The sequence below is a fragment of the Diuraphis noxia genome, unplaced genomic scaffold (assembly GCF_037042655.1).
Source record: "Diuraphis noxia isolate RWA-SAM2 unplaced genomic scaffold, SU_Dnox_SAM2 contig0001, whole genome shotgun sequence".
NCBI lineage: Eukaryota > Metazoa > Arthropoda > Insecta > Hemiptera > Aphididae > Diuraphis > Diuraphis noxia.
In genome coordinates this window covers 97,694,049-97,712,887 of record NW_028301711.1, presented here as the reverse complement: position 1 = coordinate 97,712,887, position 18,839 = coordinate 97,694,049, and the positions used below count along the sequence as shown (strand labels likewise).

The 18,839-nt window shown below is 26.0% G+C and overlaps 1 long non-coding RNA gene and 1 pseudogene across 1 annotated transcript; one reads left to right on the top strand and one right to left on the bottom strand.

Annotated features, from left to right (window-relative positions):
* LOC149062623 (uncharacterized) overlaps positions 1–18,839 on the top strand; it is a 512,259-nt pseudogene that overhangs the window by 365,128 nt on the left and 128,292 nt on the right.
* On the bottom strand, positions 12,355–16,297 carry LOC149062628 (uncharacterized). The gene is made up of 4 exons (XR_016189431.1): positions 16,086–16,297; positions 14,285–14,403; positions 12,660–12,787; positions 12,355–12,592 (listed from the first exon to the last, which is right to left on the bottom strand). It is a non-coding gene; the product is annotated as an uncharacterized LOC149062628 (long non-coding RNA).

The window sequence follows — 18,839 nt, the reverse complement described above, 5'->3', positions numbered from 1 at the left end:
TCGCCAGACAGAAAAATTACTAGTGTGATTTTTTTCTCAAAACACACTTTACGGGAAAAACTCTCACACCTCGTAGATTGGTCCGATTTTCGAAATTTTTTTTTTGTTAGATAGAGGAATATTTTTTACAGGGCGCATTGGACTTCGATTTTTGATTACGTTGCTAAAAACAAAAAATAATACAAAAACTAAAAAGTTGTAAAAATGGATTAAATTCAAACTTGTAATATAAGATCTAGAAAAATAATTTTGAAAATCCAAGTCCAATGCGCCCTGTAAGGAGTCTTCCTCTATCTAACAAAAAAAAAATTACGGAAATCGGACCAATCTACGAAGCGTGAGAGTTTTTCCTGTAAGGCATGTTTTTGAGCAAAAAAACAGGTCGCGTGCAGGCCCCTTAAATCCGGAGTTGTCCCTAGACAATAAGTCATGGTGGGTGAGCTTTTTTCAATAATAAAAATGTATTACTCCACTCGAATTATTATCATTATTATATATTAGGTACAGTTTTCGCCACTTATAGTGATTACCTTCGTTCAAAAGTACCTACTTGATCACTATAACCGGAAATCACTAAAAGCGGCGACTGGAGAAACATGTATAAAATAATGTAAAAATATTTAAATATTAAAATTATATTTATTTAGTATTATCATTTTTTATTTTTAATAATCTAAATATTTTTATTTTTTATACTATACATACCTACGGTATACTGAACAACGAACGAAAACAAACTGCGTATAAAGTGTAAAATATTGGTGCTTGTCAGAACAAAAACGGTTTCAAACATGTACGAATGGGGCTAGGTAAATTGAGTCCGAGATAAGTTTGGTACATTTTGAAAGTGTTAAATTGAGTCCCGGGGATAAATAAGTAGTAGGTAAGTTGAGTCCCGGAAAAAATAAGGTAGTAGGTAATTTGAGTCCCAGGAAAAAACGATTTATATGCATTAAATATTTAAAAATTTGCACTATAAAATTTTTATTTGTGATTTTTCCCCTCTCAATTTACCAACCCCGGTACGAAATGTTATGTTATTATGAAGTATCGCTTATTACGTGGGTTACATTAGAAAACATAAGCTTGATTAAAGTTCATGATTAAGATAATTGTCATTCGTAATAGTTTCCCTGTAAACAAAAAGGTGATAGGTATTATTTTAAATTTTATTTATATTTTATATTTCTGATCACAATAACCGAAAACCTGAACACTGTATTCGACGAAAAATTCTCTTATAACGACTGTTTGTTCCGTTCATGGCATTTTTGATCGCTATATATGAGTGGCTGATTCTTATAACCAGTGAACACTAAGCGGCGACTAAAAACTAAAAATATAAAAAATCGTTGGTAGGTACATTGAAAAGAAAACTCTTTATTAAATATAAAAAAAAACAAATCAAAAAATATTAAAAATGAAATAAAAATAAAAATTATAGAACAAAATCTAATTTTCTGTTGATTTTTGAAAACATAATGGCTTTATTCACGTCTAGGTACATCAATATTATATTTCTTTTTTCATTTGATGATTGTGTCTGTGAAAAATTCAATAATGATAGATATTAAAATGATTATCATTATTTCGATCCAATAATTTGATTCAAATATATTTAATTTACCTATTTATATAGTATATTATATTAACTACTATAATTAATACTAAAATATACTAAATACTATTGATTATAAATGTTATTTTGTGCCCATTCAATTTAAAAATAACAACTGATGCAGGGAATGGGCCATTCCAAATGTCCTGGATAACTCAGGTTCCACTAAGGAATATAATAAAATCAGTCGGCGCGATTAGATATTACCGAATTATAAATAGAACTATTCAACGATCCACAGAAAAATGTAGTAATTTATTATTATTTAATATTTATGATGTGCATTAAAACTAAAAAATAACAGCCTAAACAGTTTTTTCACATTTTCTATAAAAAATATAATTTTAAATATTGATTGACATATTAAATATGTTTATTTTTTTCGTTTCGTGATATTGGGGGAGAGCACTGGTGTATTTAGGTTTTTGTCATGGGGGGGGGGGGGTATGACTTATTATGATAATTACAAACTTGAGAGTGGCTACGCCCCCCCCCCCCAAGTTTCCAGGAATTATAAAAGCTTATTAATATTAAATATATATTCTACGTTTGCCAAAATTATAATACACAACACATTACTTGAGGTTCAATGTTTTATTATCAAAATCATGTTATTACAATACAAGATACAAAATATGAACTTCAAATTCTCATAAAAATTTAATTTGACTTTTCGGTAGAGATTTTTTTTGATAAAATTAGGCGTACTTATGAAGAATCTTATATTAAATTTTCAATTGTTAGATTCAAAAAGACAAATTTTTATGAATTTCTAACTCAAAATAATTTGCTAATTTTCGTGTTTTTTCAGTATTTTGTCAAAATTTGAACTTTAAATGGTTATAAAAAGAAAACCGTGACTAAGGATTTTTAATATTTTTCAACCACTATTGTGTCAATATATAAGAATCATCGTATTAAATTTTCAAGCTTTTTTACCCCACAAATAAAGATTTATTGACATTCAAAAAAAAAACCTAAAAAGTTGGAAACTATAAGTATATCCGTAAACAGCTTAAAACAAGTCAAAATATTTTAAAAATTGTATCAAATATAGAAAGTGTTAATATAAACAACCAGTGAAAATTTCATGTATCTACAGACATTTTTTTTAGAATTACACCAAAAACCGTAATCGATTTTGACCAAAATAGAGTTTGCGTAAAAATTCCCGTTTTTTCCTTAATTTTTCATTTGTTTTTCACGGCGCTTTTGAAAACTACTGGGAAATTTTTACATTTGACCCCCAAAGTTCCATATAGGTTCACTTTCCTATCAGAAAAGATGCTGTTAAAGAATATCTAAGCATTTTTACTCTCCTAAAACGTGATGACAGACACAAAAAAGTTAAAAAATAAAAAAGCACACATCATTGTAAAATCAATACATTCATCGCTTCGCTCAGAATCTAAAAAAAAAGTATTTGAATACATATTCATATTATTACATTTATTCGAATACTTAACAATTTTACAAGACTGAACTGCAGTCTGCAAGCATAAAACGTTACTTTCTATTGGGAATAATAAAAATCTTGCCCGTCTGAACAACAGCGCTCAGCGGTTTTATTCTTGCAAATTTAATCAATTAGGAATTGAAAAAAAAAAATCATAATTTTTTAAATAGTAATCATCGAATTATAACGAGTAACGACATTGGATATCCACTGGATTTCACATTTAGTGATTTTCTTATTTTGGTGTAACTCTAAAAGTCTAAAACAAATGACCGCAGATGCTTGAAATTTTCTCTGAATATTTATATAGACATTTTCTATATTTGATAACATTTTCAAAATATTTAGATTTGTTTTGAGCTGTTTACTGACATTTTAATTTTTCAACTTTTTTAGTTTTTTTTTCTATAAATATCGATAAAAATTTATTTGTTCGGTAGAAAAACTTTAAAATTTAGTACAAGGCTTCTAACACATTTTAACAATAGCAGTTGAAAAATGAAATAAATTCATAGTCACAATTTTTTTTTTACAAGGATTCAAAGTTTGAATTTTGACAACATACGTAAAAATTACAAAAATTCATATATTATTTTAAGCTAGAAATTCATAAAAAATGTTCCTTTTATATCTAAGATTTGAAAATTTAATACATAGCTCTTATCGTATTTTTACAATATCAATTGAAAAATAAAAGAAATGCGTAGTCACAATTTTTTTTTACAAGCATTCAAAGTTTGAATTTTGATAACATATGTAAAAATCACGAAAATTCGCAAATTATTTCAAACTAGAAATTCATAAAAAATCTTCTTTTTAAATCTAAGATTTAAAAATTTTTAATAATCTATAATATATCCTAGACAGATAAACCGTCTTCGCTCAGAATCGTTTTTCGTATACAATTATATAATATCATTGGATTCAAATTTAATTCCATCCATTACAGTAACCCACTTGTAACCTACTGTACAGCAGAGCGACATCCACGACTTACCCGCCTTTTTTCTTTTATTCGCTTCACTCGTTTTTGTTTTAGGTACAGATATATTATAATATAGGTACCCAACGAAAACAAGAAGTATGAATAAAATAAAATATAAATTATAAATTCTTAACTAATTTACAAAGGTTACGTTAGGATTTAAAAAATATAATAATGTAATAACTATGGCTGGAATTTTGATGTCCTTAAAAAATCTCAAAAATGCAAAAATGACTTAAAAACTCAAAAAAATGCACTAGGCTATATAAATTAATTTAAATTATTATAGGTTAAACAATGGAAATATATTTATAAATGATACTACAGTAATTTATTTTAGATTCTGAACGAAGTGATGAATGTATTGATTTTAGAATGATGTGTGTTTTTTTTTTGTGTGTCTGTGTACAGCATAACTAGTTAAAATAATGCTTCAATTTCAAACTTTGGGGGTGGTTTTCGATGTAAAAGTGAATATCATTGGTGCATTATAGGTCAAAAGTAAACACTTTCCAACAATTTTCAAAAAAATCGAGAAAAACAAAAAGAAATGACAGAAAACGGGAATTTTTACTCAAAACCAGTTTTCGACCAATTCGATATTTTTATATGGTTGTAATTCAAAAACTAATAACTGTAAATACTTGAAATTTTCACCAAATGTTAATGTTAGTAATATCTATATACAGTTTAATTTTCAAAAATTTTCTACTTTTTTTGAGTTATTAATAGACCACTGAAATTTTTTTGAGAATTTTTTTTTTGAAGTGTCGGTAAAAAAATGTTGGACAACCAAAAAAACTTGAAAATTTAATACACGGTTCCTTATGAGTTGTTCTTATTGTAGCTAAAAAAAATTAAAACTCGTAAGTCACATTTTTTTTTAATAAGCGTTTACAGTTCAAAATTTTACAAAATCTGTCGAAAACGCGAAAATTTGCAAGTAATTTTGAAGTTGAAAAATCATAAATTTTTTTGCGTTTATAACTAAGGATTAAAAATACAACACTAAGTTAACCATAAGTTTTCCTTCAAGTAGCTATAGAGAAAACTCGAAGCATCATTATAGGAAAAATGTTAAGTGCGTTTGAATTTTAAATTTTTACGAAATAGTGTAAACAATAACGATTTATCCTCAAACGATTTAAACATTTTTTATTATTCAAAAATTATAAGTCGTAGATACTTGAAAATTTGATCAGTTATTTAGATTGGCATTTTCTTTACATGATTTAATTTTCAAAATATTTTGACTTTTTTTGAGATATTTATAGACGACTGAAATTTTCAATTTTTCTGAAAGTTTTTTTTTTGAATTGTCGATAAATTTTTTTTGGCTCAATCAAAATACTTGAAAATTTAATACAAAGTTCCTCATAAGTTATTCTTATATTGATTAAAAAGTTATATGAATAAATAGGCGCAGTTTTTTTTTTATTAGCATTTGAAGTTCAAATATTGACTTAATACGTAAAAATTACGGAAATTTTCAAATTACCTTAGATAGAATTTCATAAAAGTTTTTCTTTTTAGATCTAAGATTTTAAAATTTGATACAAGGCTCCTAACATATTTTTACAATAGCAGTTGAAAAATAAGAGAAATATATAGTCGCACATTTTTATTTTTTTTTATAAGCATTTACAGTTCAAATATTGACTAAATACGTTAAAATTACGGCAATGTTTAAAAGTTCAAATTATCTTAGATAGAAATTCATAAAAGTTTTTCTTTTTAATTCTAAGATTTGAGAATTTAATACAAGGTTCCTAAAATATTTTTACAATAGCAGTTGAAAAATAAAAGGAATGAATAGTCACATTTATTTTTTACAAGCATTTAAATTTAAATTTTGACAATACACGTAAAAATCACGAAAATTCGCAAATTATTTTAAGCTAGAAATTCATAAAAAACTTTCTTTTTAAATTTTTAATAATCTATAATATATCCTAGACAGATAAACCGTCTCCGTTCAGAATCGTTTTTCGTATACAATGATACCTATCATTGCATTCAAATTTAACCTACCTTAGTCAGAGGTCCACCCCACCCCCAATGTACAGTAGAGCGATACCCACTTACCCGCTTTTTTTATGTATGTAAGGAATTATAAAATTAATAAGAAATAATAGATACGACGATAATTTGAGCGGGAAGCCTAGCCAAGTAAAATTGTAATCGATAATAATTAGTTGTGCTAAACATTTTATTATTCGTACCATCAGCTGTTATTGTCCATAGTGTCTAATTGTTAATTGGAACAATTTTGGTTTATTTTATGAACAAATTGTAAAAAATATTCTAAAAGCTAAAACAATGCGCTAAAATTGTCAAAAGTGCAATAAAAAAAAACTACTTTAAAATAATCAATATCACCCAAAACACATTTTATACTTACGGTTAAGGATCGACGTTTTAAGTGTTTCGACACCAGAAAGAAGATGCCTTTGCATCAAAATTCCAGCCCTAGAAATAACTAATAATATTTTTCACAATATACTTGCCTATGCAGTTATTCATCGGAGATCTTTCAAGCAATATCTTGAACTCAGATAGTACAGTACTATTGTACTAATATAGTAATATCATTCCAAATGATATAGATATCTCCATGTGCCTATTTGTCGCTTTACAAACCAGTATTTCACGACCATGTCTTAAAAAAATAACTGAATTTTTAATGAGGTTAAGTTATTTTAAGCTTAAACTTTCTAGATAGTTTGTAACTTTTATAAGTTGTACGAAAAATAACATTTAACATTAAACTTAACTTATATCATTCTATATTAACTTGCCCAGCCTTGCGATACACTGTAGGTACATACCTTTAATAATAAATATGTTGGTCTTCACTGCAACCACAACAAATCTCATTTAATTTGCGACAACTTAAATGCGTATTATGTAGTATAAGCATAATATAGTAAAAAAACATTTGGTATCATAGTAATAATTAATAATATTTTATATTATGATGGTACTCGTAAATGCATGATATATCTATGGTACCTACAGGGTAAGTTTACCATTAGTACAGGATTTAAGTATTGATCGCGTGTAATTTATAAAATATAAGAGGAGAAGTAAAAAGGAATTAACTGTTCCAAAAAATAATTAAAAGTTCAAACATTATCTTTTTTAAATTTAAATTTTCTTTTTCTGATGATTTTTAGCATGTAATGTCTTGATGTGTACTCTTCAGAAGAAATACATGTACACATCTTGTAAATAACAATTTTATTAATGTATTTTATTATTTTATTAATTTAGGGAATGACCATTTTTGATTACGAAAAGCCAAGTGGAGAAGAGTAAAGACCTTAACACCTCATCTGTTAATGAGATAAATTATTCTTGAAACAACTATATAATAAAATGCTCCTTCGTCTGACCCCTGTTTATACATGATTTTTCCACTGATTCGTAGAAGCCCATCCGCTACACCACCGAAAAAAATATATTTCAAGAATTTATTAGTTATCTTTACTATACTGCTTTATATTATATTGTAGCCGATACAATTGAATAGAATTCCCAGACGGAATGCGTACAGGCGTCAGGCGCCTTATTTGTGATGCCCTATACAAATGTAATAAATCAATGGGGGTGGACACTATTCATTCTGATGGCAGTGAAATCTCCATGTGCGGTCGTATGTCATCCCATATCATCCCAAATAAATCGCCAACATAATATAAAAACATTCTTAAACCCTTAGTGCTCTGTGGACTGTGACATCCATTTTCTACACCTAAATGCTGCATAGCCGATTATATATTATTGTATTATTATAATATTCACTTATTTTTACATGGGTAACAACTTGAATATGGTTATAGACAATAATAATTTTATATTTAAATTATAATGATCAGTAATGATCTCGCTGTGGTGAATTTCCGGAATACAATTTGTATCTCAAAATTATTGAAATATATTGAACAAATACAGTTAATACATTAACATCTGAATTATATAAAAAGTTACATAAAATTACAGTTCTAAAATAGAATTATTTATCGAATATAAGTTAGGGGAAAAATTGGAAAATAGGTCAATGAGTAAGTATCGTCTACAAGTTAAAATTGGCTTCAAATATGCATACGAAAAACAATTCTGAGCAATTGATCACTCTATATATCACTCTATATTACAAAGCATATAATATAATATATACTCATATTTAATTTTCAATTATACTTATTTATTGTACTATTAGTAATATGGTAGGTTGAATTAATTTTGGCGAAAACATTGTATTTATGATACAGTAGACGCCGCTTATAAGACTCACTTTGGGACCAGCACAAAGTGAGTCTTATAACCGAATGAACCTTATAGGCGAAGTGGAAAAAAAAAATTAATTACGTATTTATAAATTTTATTTTATTCCATATTTTGCTTTGATTTTATTAATACATACATTAAAATAATTAAACGTTAATACATATTACATATAAAAATTATTTTTGAAAAAAATTAAATTTAAATAATTAAACGTAAATTTATATTACTTATAAAAATTATTTTTGAAAAAAATTAAATTTAAATAATTAAACGTAAATACATATTACATATAAAAATTATTTTTGAAAAAAATTTGTAATTTTAGTTTGTTTTTTATTTTCTTCTAATATTCCGAAAATATACTGTTCGTATTCGTATTGATCGTATTTATCTGCGATAAAAATTATTATACGTTATTAGGTACCAACAGAAACTAGAAATAATCAACACGAATATTATTTAATTTTTCAATACCAATTTATTTCTAAATTATAACCAAAAAAGTTTGTTTTCTACTATTTATTTTACGAAATTTGAGTCTTATAACCGAAGTGTTGAGTCTTATAACCGATTTTTTTTTAATGTATTTGGACACGTCCGGACCGTTCCAGACGATTTTGAGTCTAATAAGCGACTGAACCTTATATCCGTGAGTCTTATAAGCGGCGTCTACTGTATTTGATTAGTACAATACTTTATAGGTAGTTATAGTTTTATCATTCTATATTATTATATTTAACTTATATGTAGCAATGAATATAATATTTGTAATTGTGAAACTAGGTCATACGAAACCGTTTACTAAATCATGTTCTTTCATTGTATGTTGTAATAAATAAAAAAAATATTATAAACAACTTATATGTGTTAGTTTTGAATCTAATATCTCGTGAACGTATAACTCAGTGAATAAGTGTGTTAAGTTAATTTTAAAAATAATGTCATGTTTCAGGTAAGTAAGTATAAGTATAAATAACTCCCCCCAGTCCCCACTATCATCACTATTAACTAATCTACTGAACTGTATACGTTAAAAATTTTTTTAAATCTTATTACCATATTTTTTTTCAACAGATTTAGTATATACCTAATATACTTACAGAGGAAAAAACGTCAGTTCAAAGTATATGTTCCATCAATTACATTAAACTAGATTTTAGATTCTGAACGGAGTGATGAATGTATTGATTCTACAATGATGTGTGTTTTTTATGTGTCTGTGTACACTGTGTACAGCATAACTACTTGAAATAATGCTTCAATTTTAAACTTTGGGGATAGTTCCCTATGGAAAACTGAATATCCTTGGTGCATTATAGAGGTCAAAAAAGTTAACATTTTCCAACAGTTTTCAAAAAAATCGAGAAAAACAAAAAAAAAATTACAGAAAAACGGGAATTTTTACGCAAAACCAGTTTTCGACCAAATCGATTTTTTTATATGGTTGTAATTCAAAAACTAATCACTGTAAATACTTGAAATTTTCACCAAATGTTTATGTTAATGTTATCTATATACAGTTTAATTTTAAAACATTTTTGACATTTTTGACTAACGCGAAAATTTGCAAGTAATTTTGAAGTTGAAAAATCATAAAATTTTTTTTGTTTATAACTAAGGATTAAAAATACAACATTAAGTTTTCCTTCAAGTAGCTATAGAGAAAACTCGAAGCATCATTATAGGAAAAATTTTAAGTGCGTTTGAATTTTAAATTTTTACGAAATAGCGTAACGATAACGATTTATCCTCAAACGATTTTAAATATTTGTTATTATTCAAAAAGTATAAGTTGTAGGTACTTGAAAATTTTATAAGTTATTTAGATTGGCATTTTATTTACATTATTTAATTTTCAAAATATTTTGACTTTTTTTAAGATGTTTATAGACAACTGATCAAAATACTTGAAAATTTATTTAATACAAAGTTCCTCATAATAGTTATTCTTATATTGATTAAAAAGTTATAAGAATAAATAGGCACAGTTTTTTTTTTATTAGCATTTGAAGTTCAAATATCGACAAAAAATCGTCAAAAACATGAATATTTGCAAATAATTTTGTAGTTCAAAATTCATAAAATTGTTTGTATTTATATCTAAGGTTATAAAATTCAACACCAAGTTTCCCATAAGTTTTGCTTCAAATAACTATAGAGCAATTTGAAGTGTCATTATAAAAAAAATGTTTTGAGCGTTTAATTTTTATGAAATCGCGTATTGATAACGATTTATCCTCTAACCAGGTATATGTATATCTATGAATCTATGATAATTTAAGGTATTATGAATTATGATAACTACATGCAATGTTGCAATGTTTTAATCATTCACCACAAGTCTTGTTTAAAATTGTATGGTCTCTTTTATGATAATCCAATTTAGTTTATAATAAATTAATAAAAATAATATATATATATATATATATATGTATATACAAGTATATACATCATACAATATAGTACACACAGGTTAAGGTGTATGTAATTAAATTAAAAATATAAATTTCAAAAATGAACAAGTTTTCACAATACTACCCAAATACACAAAAAGTAAATTAACACACCCTCACACACGTAAATGTATGTTGAGCATATATTAATCTGTGAGTTATTGAGTTATAAGAACTTTTAAATCGTAATATTTTACATAACTTCTTTGGAAATTAAAATATTCTAAAAAACCAATGTTCAAATACTGATAATGTTAGAGCCATAAAGTTTTATAATTAGTTCTAAATTCCATAGTAATTATAAAAACAAAATATAAGCTATAATATTTTTTTACTTTAAGCACCAATCAACTATGGCCATTAGCATTTTTTGAGGGTTAAGGTTAGTTAGTATGGTACATGGGTTATGTGAGGCAAGGACCACTATATATTAATTTACATGAAACAAATTTAAATAATTACATAAGTATATTAAACCCTTTAAATTCTAAGTAATATAATAAGTACTCAATTGTAATTCCTACAGGAGACTCTAAATTTCCAATGTAAATTTTGTAGCAGATACGCCCAAATATTTTCAATTTAGTCATTAATCAACTATTAAGGAAATTCTCATATAGATCATGGTTGATTTGTTATTTAACATAATAATATAAAAGACTCTATTATTCTCAATATATTGTGTATATTAATTGATTTATCTTTATTTTTTTTTGTTCTAGTGAAAATTAGATTTTAAATTATTTATTTATTTCACATGAGTTGGTACATATACATTTAAAAAAATTGCACTCTAAAATTGCGCTTATATGCCACTGTTCTGCCATACTCAAAAACCATAATGTCAACACACTAATCATAATTCATAAACTATTAAGATACTAAATTATTGTACATATATAATGTATTTTATTATATAGCTTTTTAGAAATTCACGACTAGGGCTCAGAAATGATAGGAGTTAAAACTTAAAATACGAGAGCAAGAATATTAAATATGCAACTCCTACAACTTCCTAAAATATATTTATAATACCATTTAGTATAGAATATAGACAGAACTATAGTATCATAGTAGTACTATTTATACTCAATTATAACACATCGAATATTTAAAATATGATAAGCATAACAACTAACAAATATAATAACCAAAATAAAGCGTAAATAATGTTAATAATTAATATATATAAGATTCAATCCTCTTTTTTACCAAAATATACCTAAAATATCTTATGAAAAATTGAAAATGGTCCTGACTTTTGTTATCATCAAATAAAACTTCTGGTAATATACTTGAATTCAACACAAAGTTAACTTGAAAACAAATTTTTCACTTTTTTATAAATTGAATTTCTGAGACCTAACTCTTTAAGATTAGATTTATAAATGTTAAATATTAAGAATTTAAAATGTTAAGGTAAAATATTAATTTAAAAATGCAAAAATTGTTTTCAAAAAATTGCATGGAATAAATAGGTTATAAATAATATAACTGAAAAAATATTGATCCTTTTGACAAAAAAAAATATATCAACATAAACACACTCAGAACATTGCCTTATTTACTAATTAAAAACAATCATTATTAAATTTTCTTAATGTTTAACAATAAAAATTCTGACTTATACAATTATACCATATGATATTATGCATATGTATTTTGTTGCTAATGAATTTAATTTGGAACTGCTGTTGTAATTGACCAATTCTACAATTGTGCATAATTGAATCTGAATTTGAATGCTTCTTAGTTCTTTATTGAAATTTTTCTTTTTTCCATTATTTAAACTAAAATATAAATCGATAAAAATAAATTTACATGTATATTATGTATAAAAATTAAATAGGTACTTACCCTTTTCATAATATTTTAAATTTCTTTGGATTGAGAAATGAAAAATTACGGTTTTCTGAGCTTAAATCATTTCTAATATATTTTAAATACCTCTCTTTCGTGGATTGTAATGAACGACAATTAAATACCTGAAATATAAAGGAATATAATTTGTTTCATAAGTTTAGTAAAAATTCTTTTTTGATGTTATAATTGTTGTTATTACATAATACATTTAAGTATTTAGTAGAAATAGATTGATTTTAGATTTAGAATTTAAAGAAGAATGATGAATTAAATTTTTGAATCTTACAAACTTGGATTGAAAAATTAACTACTATAGAAAGTAATAATATGTAAAAAAAAATATTGAGTATGTAAAAAATATCAAGTCAAATGTAAAAAAATAAATGCATAAAAATATTAAAACTCTTTAGAGAACACTACACACATAATTGTTGTCTCCGTCTTTCAACTGTGTAATATAACAAATTTACACTTAGCAGATCAATTTAATTCCGTTAGTTTAAAAATTAGAGTAAATTTACCTATTATGAAACTTGATGGGAAGAACATTATCTGTGTTTGTATATGGGTTTATTAAGATAACTTAGTTTTTAAGTGAGTTATGAGCATTTTTAATTTACATTTTGTATATTATATGCATAACTTGCTACAAAATTGAACTATTGTAAAAATAACCACATATAATTTTCTTAACATCAAGTTTCATAATAGGTCAATTTACTCTAATTTTTAAACTAATGGAGCTAAACGTGATATGCTAAGCTAAATTTGCTAAAATATTATGCACTTGTAAGACGGAGCCAACAAATGGTTGTGTAACGTCCTCTTAAGGTATGTAAAATTTTATTTTAGTTATAACATCTGCCTAGTGCCTACAGTACTGAATTGTTATATAATAAGATGTAACAATAATGACGTAGAATACAGTTTTTTAATTTACATAATTTTTGTGTTTTAAATGAAATTTAATCTAGTCTTAAAAACATTTTAGACATAAATCACTTCATAGTAGCCATAATACGCTATTACTTACTAGTTTTCAATTTATTACATATTTTATTTTTACTTCAATCAGTTAACTTCTATGAAATATTAAAATGAAAAAGAAAATATATATATGTAGGATTGGGCACCAAAATATACACTTGAATAACCAACAGTACACTAGTAACGAATCAACTATTTATTGATGCACAAATAACAAAATACAAACTTAAACAATCAACAACAACAAACGACTAATGGAACACTCGCACGTCAAAACAACACTAACGCTTAGCTTCCACCCACCACCCTAGCTGTATCAGAAACCGGCCCTCTCACTGGTAGACAACTCAACTCCACATATACAACATGAATTTTAACAATTTTCAAACAATAAATCATACAGTTTTTTTATGTTGATATAAGGGCAATAGACAAAAATAAATAAAAGTTCCCTTATAAATTAGTTTCTAATAACCTTGCTAAATTGGTTAATTTAAGAATTGTTAAAAAAAACTATAAAAATGCAAATAATTAGATTATGTTACCAGTGTATGCTGTGAACAAGCTACTGGCATTGTTGCCATCACTGGTACAGACGCCGCAGGCAAGTTACTAAAGATCAGAAAAGTTACCTGATTTCGTAAACCTGTTTCAGTGTTTCATATCCCAGAACTGGTAGTTTAATTAAGCCACATCAGTCGAGTTTGGGTTGAATTTATGACATGTAAATACCACAAATTCATTTTTTAACCTATAAAAAAAACAAAGTTCAATAATATTTCAAAAGATCAAATTCAAATCTGAATGCACTTACATGACAAAATATAAATATAATAATAATAATATACATATATACTTACAATAAAAAGAAAAGAATAAAATATAAAAACTAAATTTCACAAGGCTAGATACAGTTGGGAAAATTTAGTATTTAGAGTATTACACTTCACACAATTTATGGGCACAGAGCGTCAACCATACAATGTTATTGAAAATGTATTGGTCTATTACTATCATAATAATATATACTTACAGTTTTATACGATAATAATCAAGAATCAAACATTTAAACAATAAGACAGAACTCGTTGTGTTAATAATAATGTTGGCCTTAAATTGGAAAATGAAATGTTTATAAGGATAATCAAAACCAAATTTTTAAATGAAATTGGCCGAAAGATAATATTGGTGGAGTGTGTGGTTGTTTTACAGTTCAAAAAATTATGCCAATGGAATTTATATTTAAAAAAGTGCTGTCACCCTAGGCAGGAGGTCAGATACCTGCGGCTGGCTCATCTGTTGCTCTTTGGAAAATGCATCAATATCTTTAACTCATAAAATACAAATTGAAATTTGGCAATTTTTTTATATTACAGGTATAATTTCTTTTTGATGCTTTATTTTTATTTTCAAACATTTTCTAATATGAACTTTATTAAAAATAAATTAAGAAGCAAATATTAGCCAACTGAATGATAAGCTCAGGGATAAACTGATATCAGCTTAGACACATGTTTGAAGTTGAAAACTATACATTATTCTACAGATTTAATAATAATAATAATGTATAAATGAAACTAAGTTTTTATAAATTTAACGGTATTAAATGTTTTTAATACCTACCAATTTCTAATGAAATTGCTTAGTAAAATATATTAATCGTTTTATGTACTATGGTATGTATTTTTATCAACCATTGTTGCTCTTCAAAAATCATGATTTTTTTTTTTTTAACCCGTCGTTGGTCGCGTCTTTTTTTTGTACTACTTTGGTCGCGTGGTGAGAGATTCTCTCACTTTCTTCAATAAGTCTTATAATATGTAATAAACTACCAAACACATTTATTTTATATAAATGAGCACTTATAAACTATATATATTTCAGTATTTATATATTTTTTCTGTTTTACAAAATACATTACACATTACAATTTGAATAATCGAGCATTAATACATATTGTCGGAATCACTTTCATTTCCAATAGATTGATAACTATTTTCTGGATTATCTAATACGTCTCCATCACTGTCATCTTCATCGAGGTCAAAATCATCTAACATATCATCGTCAGCTTTCTCAAGCCAAGCATATATGTTATTATCCATAATAAAATAATGCACACAAAAAAAGTACTTGTTTGGTCGCGTATAGAGAATTTCTCTCACTGTGTGTATACGAGTCACGTTAAACGGATACTGAAAGTATGTAATCAATTACAAAGTCGTTTAATGCCCATCTATTTTTAGATTATCTGTATCTGATAAGGTATAGCACAACTAATAGGCAATAAACCGATATAACAGACAGTGGTGACCAAAATAATATCGTAATGAGAGAATCTCTCACCACGCGACCAACGACGGGTTAAACAGCTTATTTACTAGAAAAAGCGTCCGGTCCGTGCCCTAGGTTATTCATTCACTCAATACGTACAGTTAGGTATGTTGATTATCTGATCACTTCCAGGCCATGGTTCTTCTCTACCGATACGTGGACTTCAAACGAGTACAAGCTGGTATTTTTAAGTGATATAGACTTTCCTTTCGAATGTTGATAGTTTGATGTAGCCAAAGTGCCAACGTAGCAATTTAATTAAAATTTGAGAAATATATTAAACTGATCAGAGAAACGAATAAATAATAATGTTCAATGTTCATGTGTGAGGTGCGACTACTGACTATCACATAATATATTATATTATACGTTATCAGTTATGAATGATAAACTATATACACTGACTTCTATAATATTTATAGAATATTTATATATCATGATTATACCACAGATTAGGTAGGTTTGTAATCTGTGATTATATAGAACCGGACTGGCACCGGTTTGTTGTATTATGGCACTGGCGCACAGCCACGATAGTTCGGCTACTTACCACTATGTTGGTGGTTGTAAGTTAATCGTGATCCAATAAAATGTGTTGGCAATAAATCTGGTAAGTGGATGTTGCTCTGCTGTACAGAAGGCAAGCCCGGATTGAACCGGCGAGCTACCGAGAAAATCTCGGTGGGCCGCGTAAAAATTCAAGATCAGTATAATTATATCAAACACTGATATAAACTAGAATAATTTAAAATAATAATATAATGTATTTTATCTATATAGAATATACGTCGTATATAAATATATTATATATATATAAAAGAAAATCAAATTTTAAACTTATAGGTAGTTATAAAAAATTGTTTAAAAATCGTCATACTACTCATACTTAGGCCATGACTCGTGAGTAATGACTGATGAATATAAAATGAAATGTTTACAAATTGCATAAATCCATGCGATCTATATTATATTTTATATTATCTATCTTATATTTTGCGTTTTTTTAATAATATAACTGAAGTATACTGAGTAACCTAATGTAATGTAGGTACTTATTGAATAGGTAATTTGTGAATGTGCTTTAGAGAAACAATTATTACTTAAAGCATACAAGAGGGATCATAAAAAATGTTTTTTCGAATGGGCCGATACTTTGTTGAGGGCCGGTAGAAGTATAAAATCTCGGTGGGCCGAAGTCTATCCGGCCCTGGCAGAAGGATACAAGTGGGTTACTATAATGGATGGTATTAAATTTGAATTTAATGATATAATATCATTGTATACGAAAAACGATTTTGAGTGAAGACGATTTGTCGATACAGGATATTTTATATTATATTACTTAATTTATTATATTGTTATTATTTATAAAAAAAAAAAAAAAAAATGAAGATCCCTATAAAATAAATTCCAAATTAATCAAATCAGATTCATTATGAACCCGACTCACTCAGTCATTCATAGTAGGTATATACAATTTATTATTAAGTATTAATATGAGTCATTACCAATATTAACTGCTAATATTAGAATATAAAGTATACTTTAAAAATTTAAGTAAACAAAAATAATATTTTTAAATTACAACTTTAATTAAAATTGTTATTCTTGATTATTTAATATGTAATTTCATAAAAATTTGAAGTTCAAATAACTAAAAACAAAAAAATTGTGTTTGAATAGTTTTTAAATTTTTCTTGCAGCAGAATTATAACTACTTGTGTGGAACCTTGTTTTAAATTTTCAATCCTTAGCTATAGTTGAATCTTTATACATCAATGACAACTAAAAAATTTGTTAATTGTTAATTTTGTAAAAATTTGAAATTTAATTGGTTATTACAAAAATCATGGCTATGTTATTTTTAATATTTTCCAACTGCAGATATAATATCAACATAATGGGGAACTTTGTGTTAAATTTCCAAGCTTTTTGACCTAACGAATAAAATTATTGTAATGGCACTAGAATAAAAAACTAGAAATTATTTATTTGATAAAATTTGAAAAATTCATGAACAATCCATCTGTTGAATTTTAAAATCTTAGATTTTAAAAGATAAAATTGTAAGAATTTTTAACTAAAAAAAATTGCAAATTTTCATGATTTTTACATATTTTTCAAAATTTGAAATTAAAATGCTCATTAAAAAAAAATGTTGACTATGTATTTTCAATATTTTTAAATGAACATTGTAATATTAGGAGCCTTGTATTAAATTTTGAAGATTTTTTACCAAACGAATAAAAATTTATTGTCATTTATAAAAAAATAATCTAAAAAGATTGAAAATTTCAAATGTCAATAAAATAATTTTAATAGATTTGGGATATTTTAAAAATTTTATCAAAGATAGAAGTTGACAATATAAGCATTCAGTGAAAGTTTCAAGTATTTGTTTAAGAGTAACACCAATATCTAAAATCGATTTTCTCAAAACTTTATTTTGCATAAAAATGCCCGTTTATTCTTTATTTTTTTTTGTTTTTCCGGTGCTTATAAAAATTATTGAGAATTTCAAAATTTTACCTCCCCATCACACCAACAAGATTCATTTCCAATCGGAAGAGCTACTGAAGTTGAAAATCGAAGCATAATATCGATAACTTATCGTGTACACAGATAAAAAATAATAACGCTCATCATCGTAGAATCACTACATTCATCGCTCCACTCAGAATCTATTATATTATATTATAAAATAATAAATATCTATAAGGCTATAGGTAATTCAGACGGACCTTATTAATTACCAAATGAATATAACATTAAAAATGTGTAATTACGCAAAACTGTTTAAACAAAAAGGTGGGAAATTAATATGAATAAAGACGGGAAATATAAATATAAATA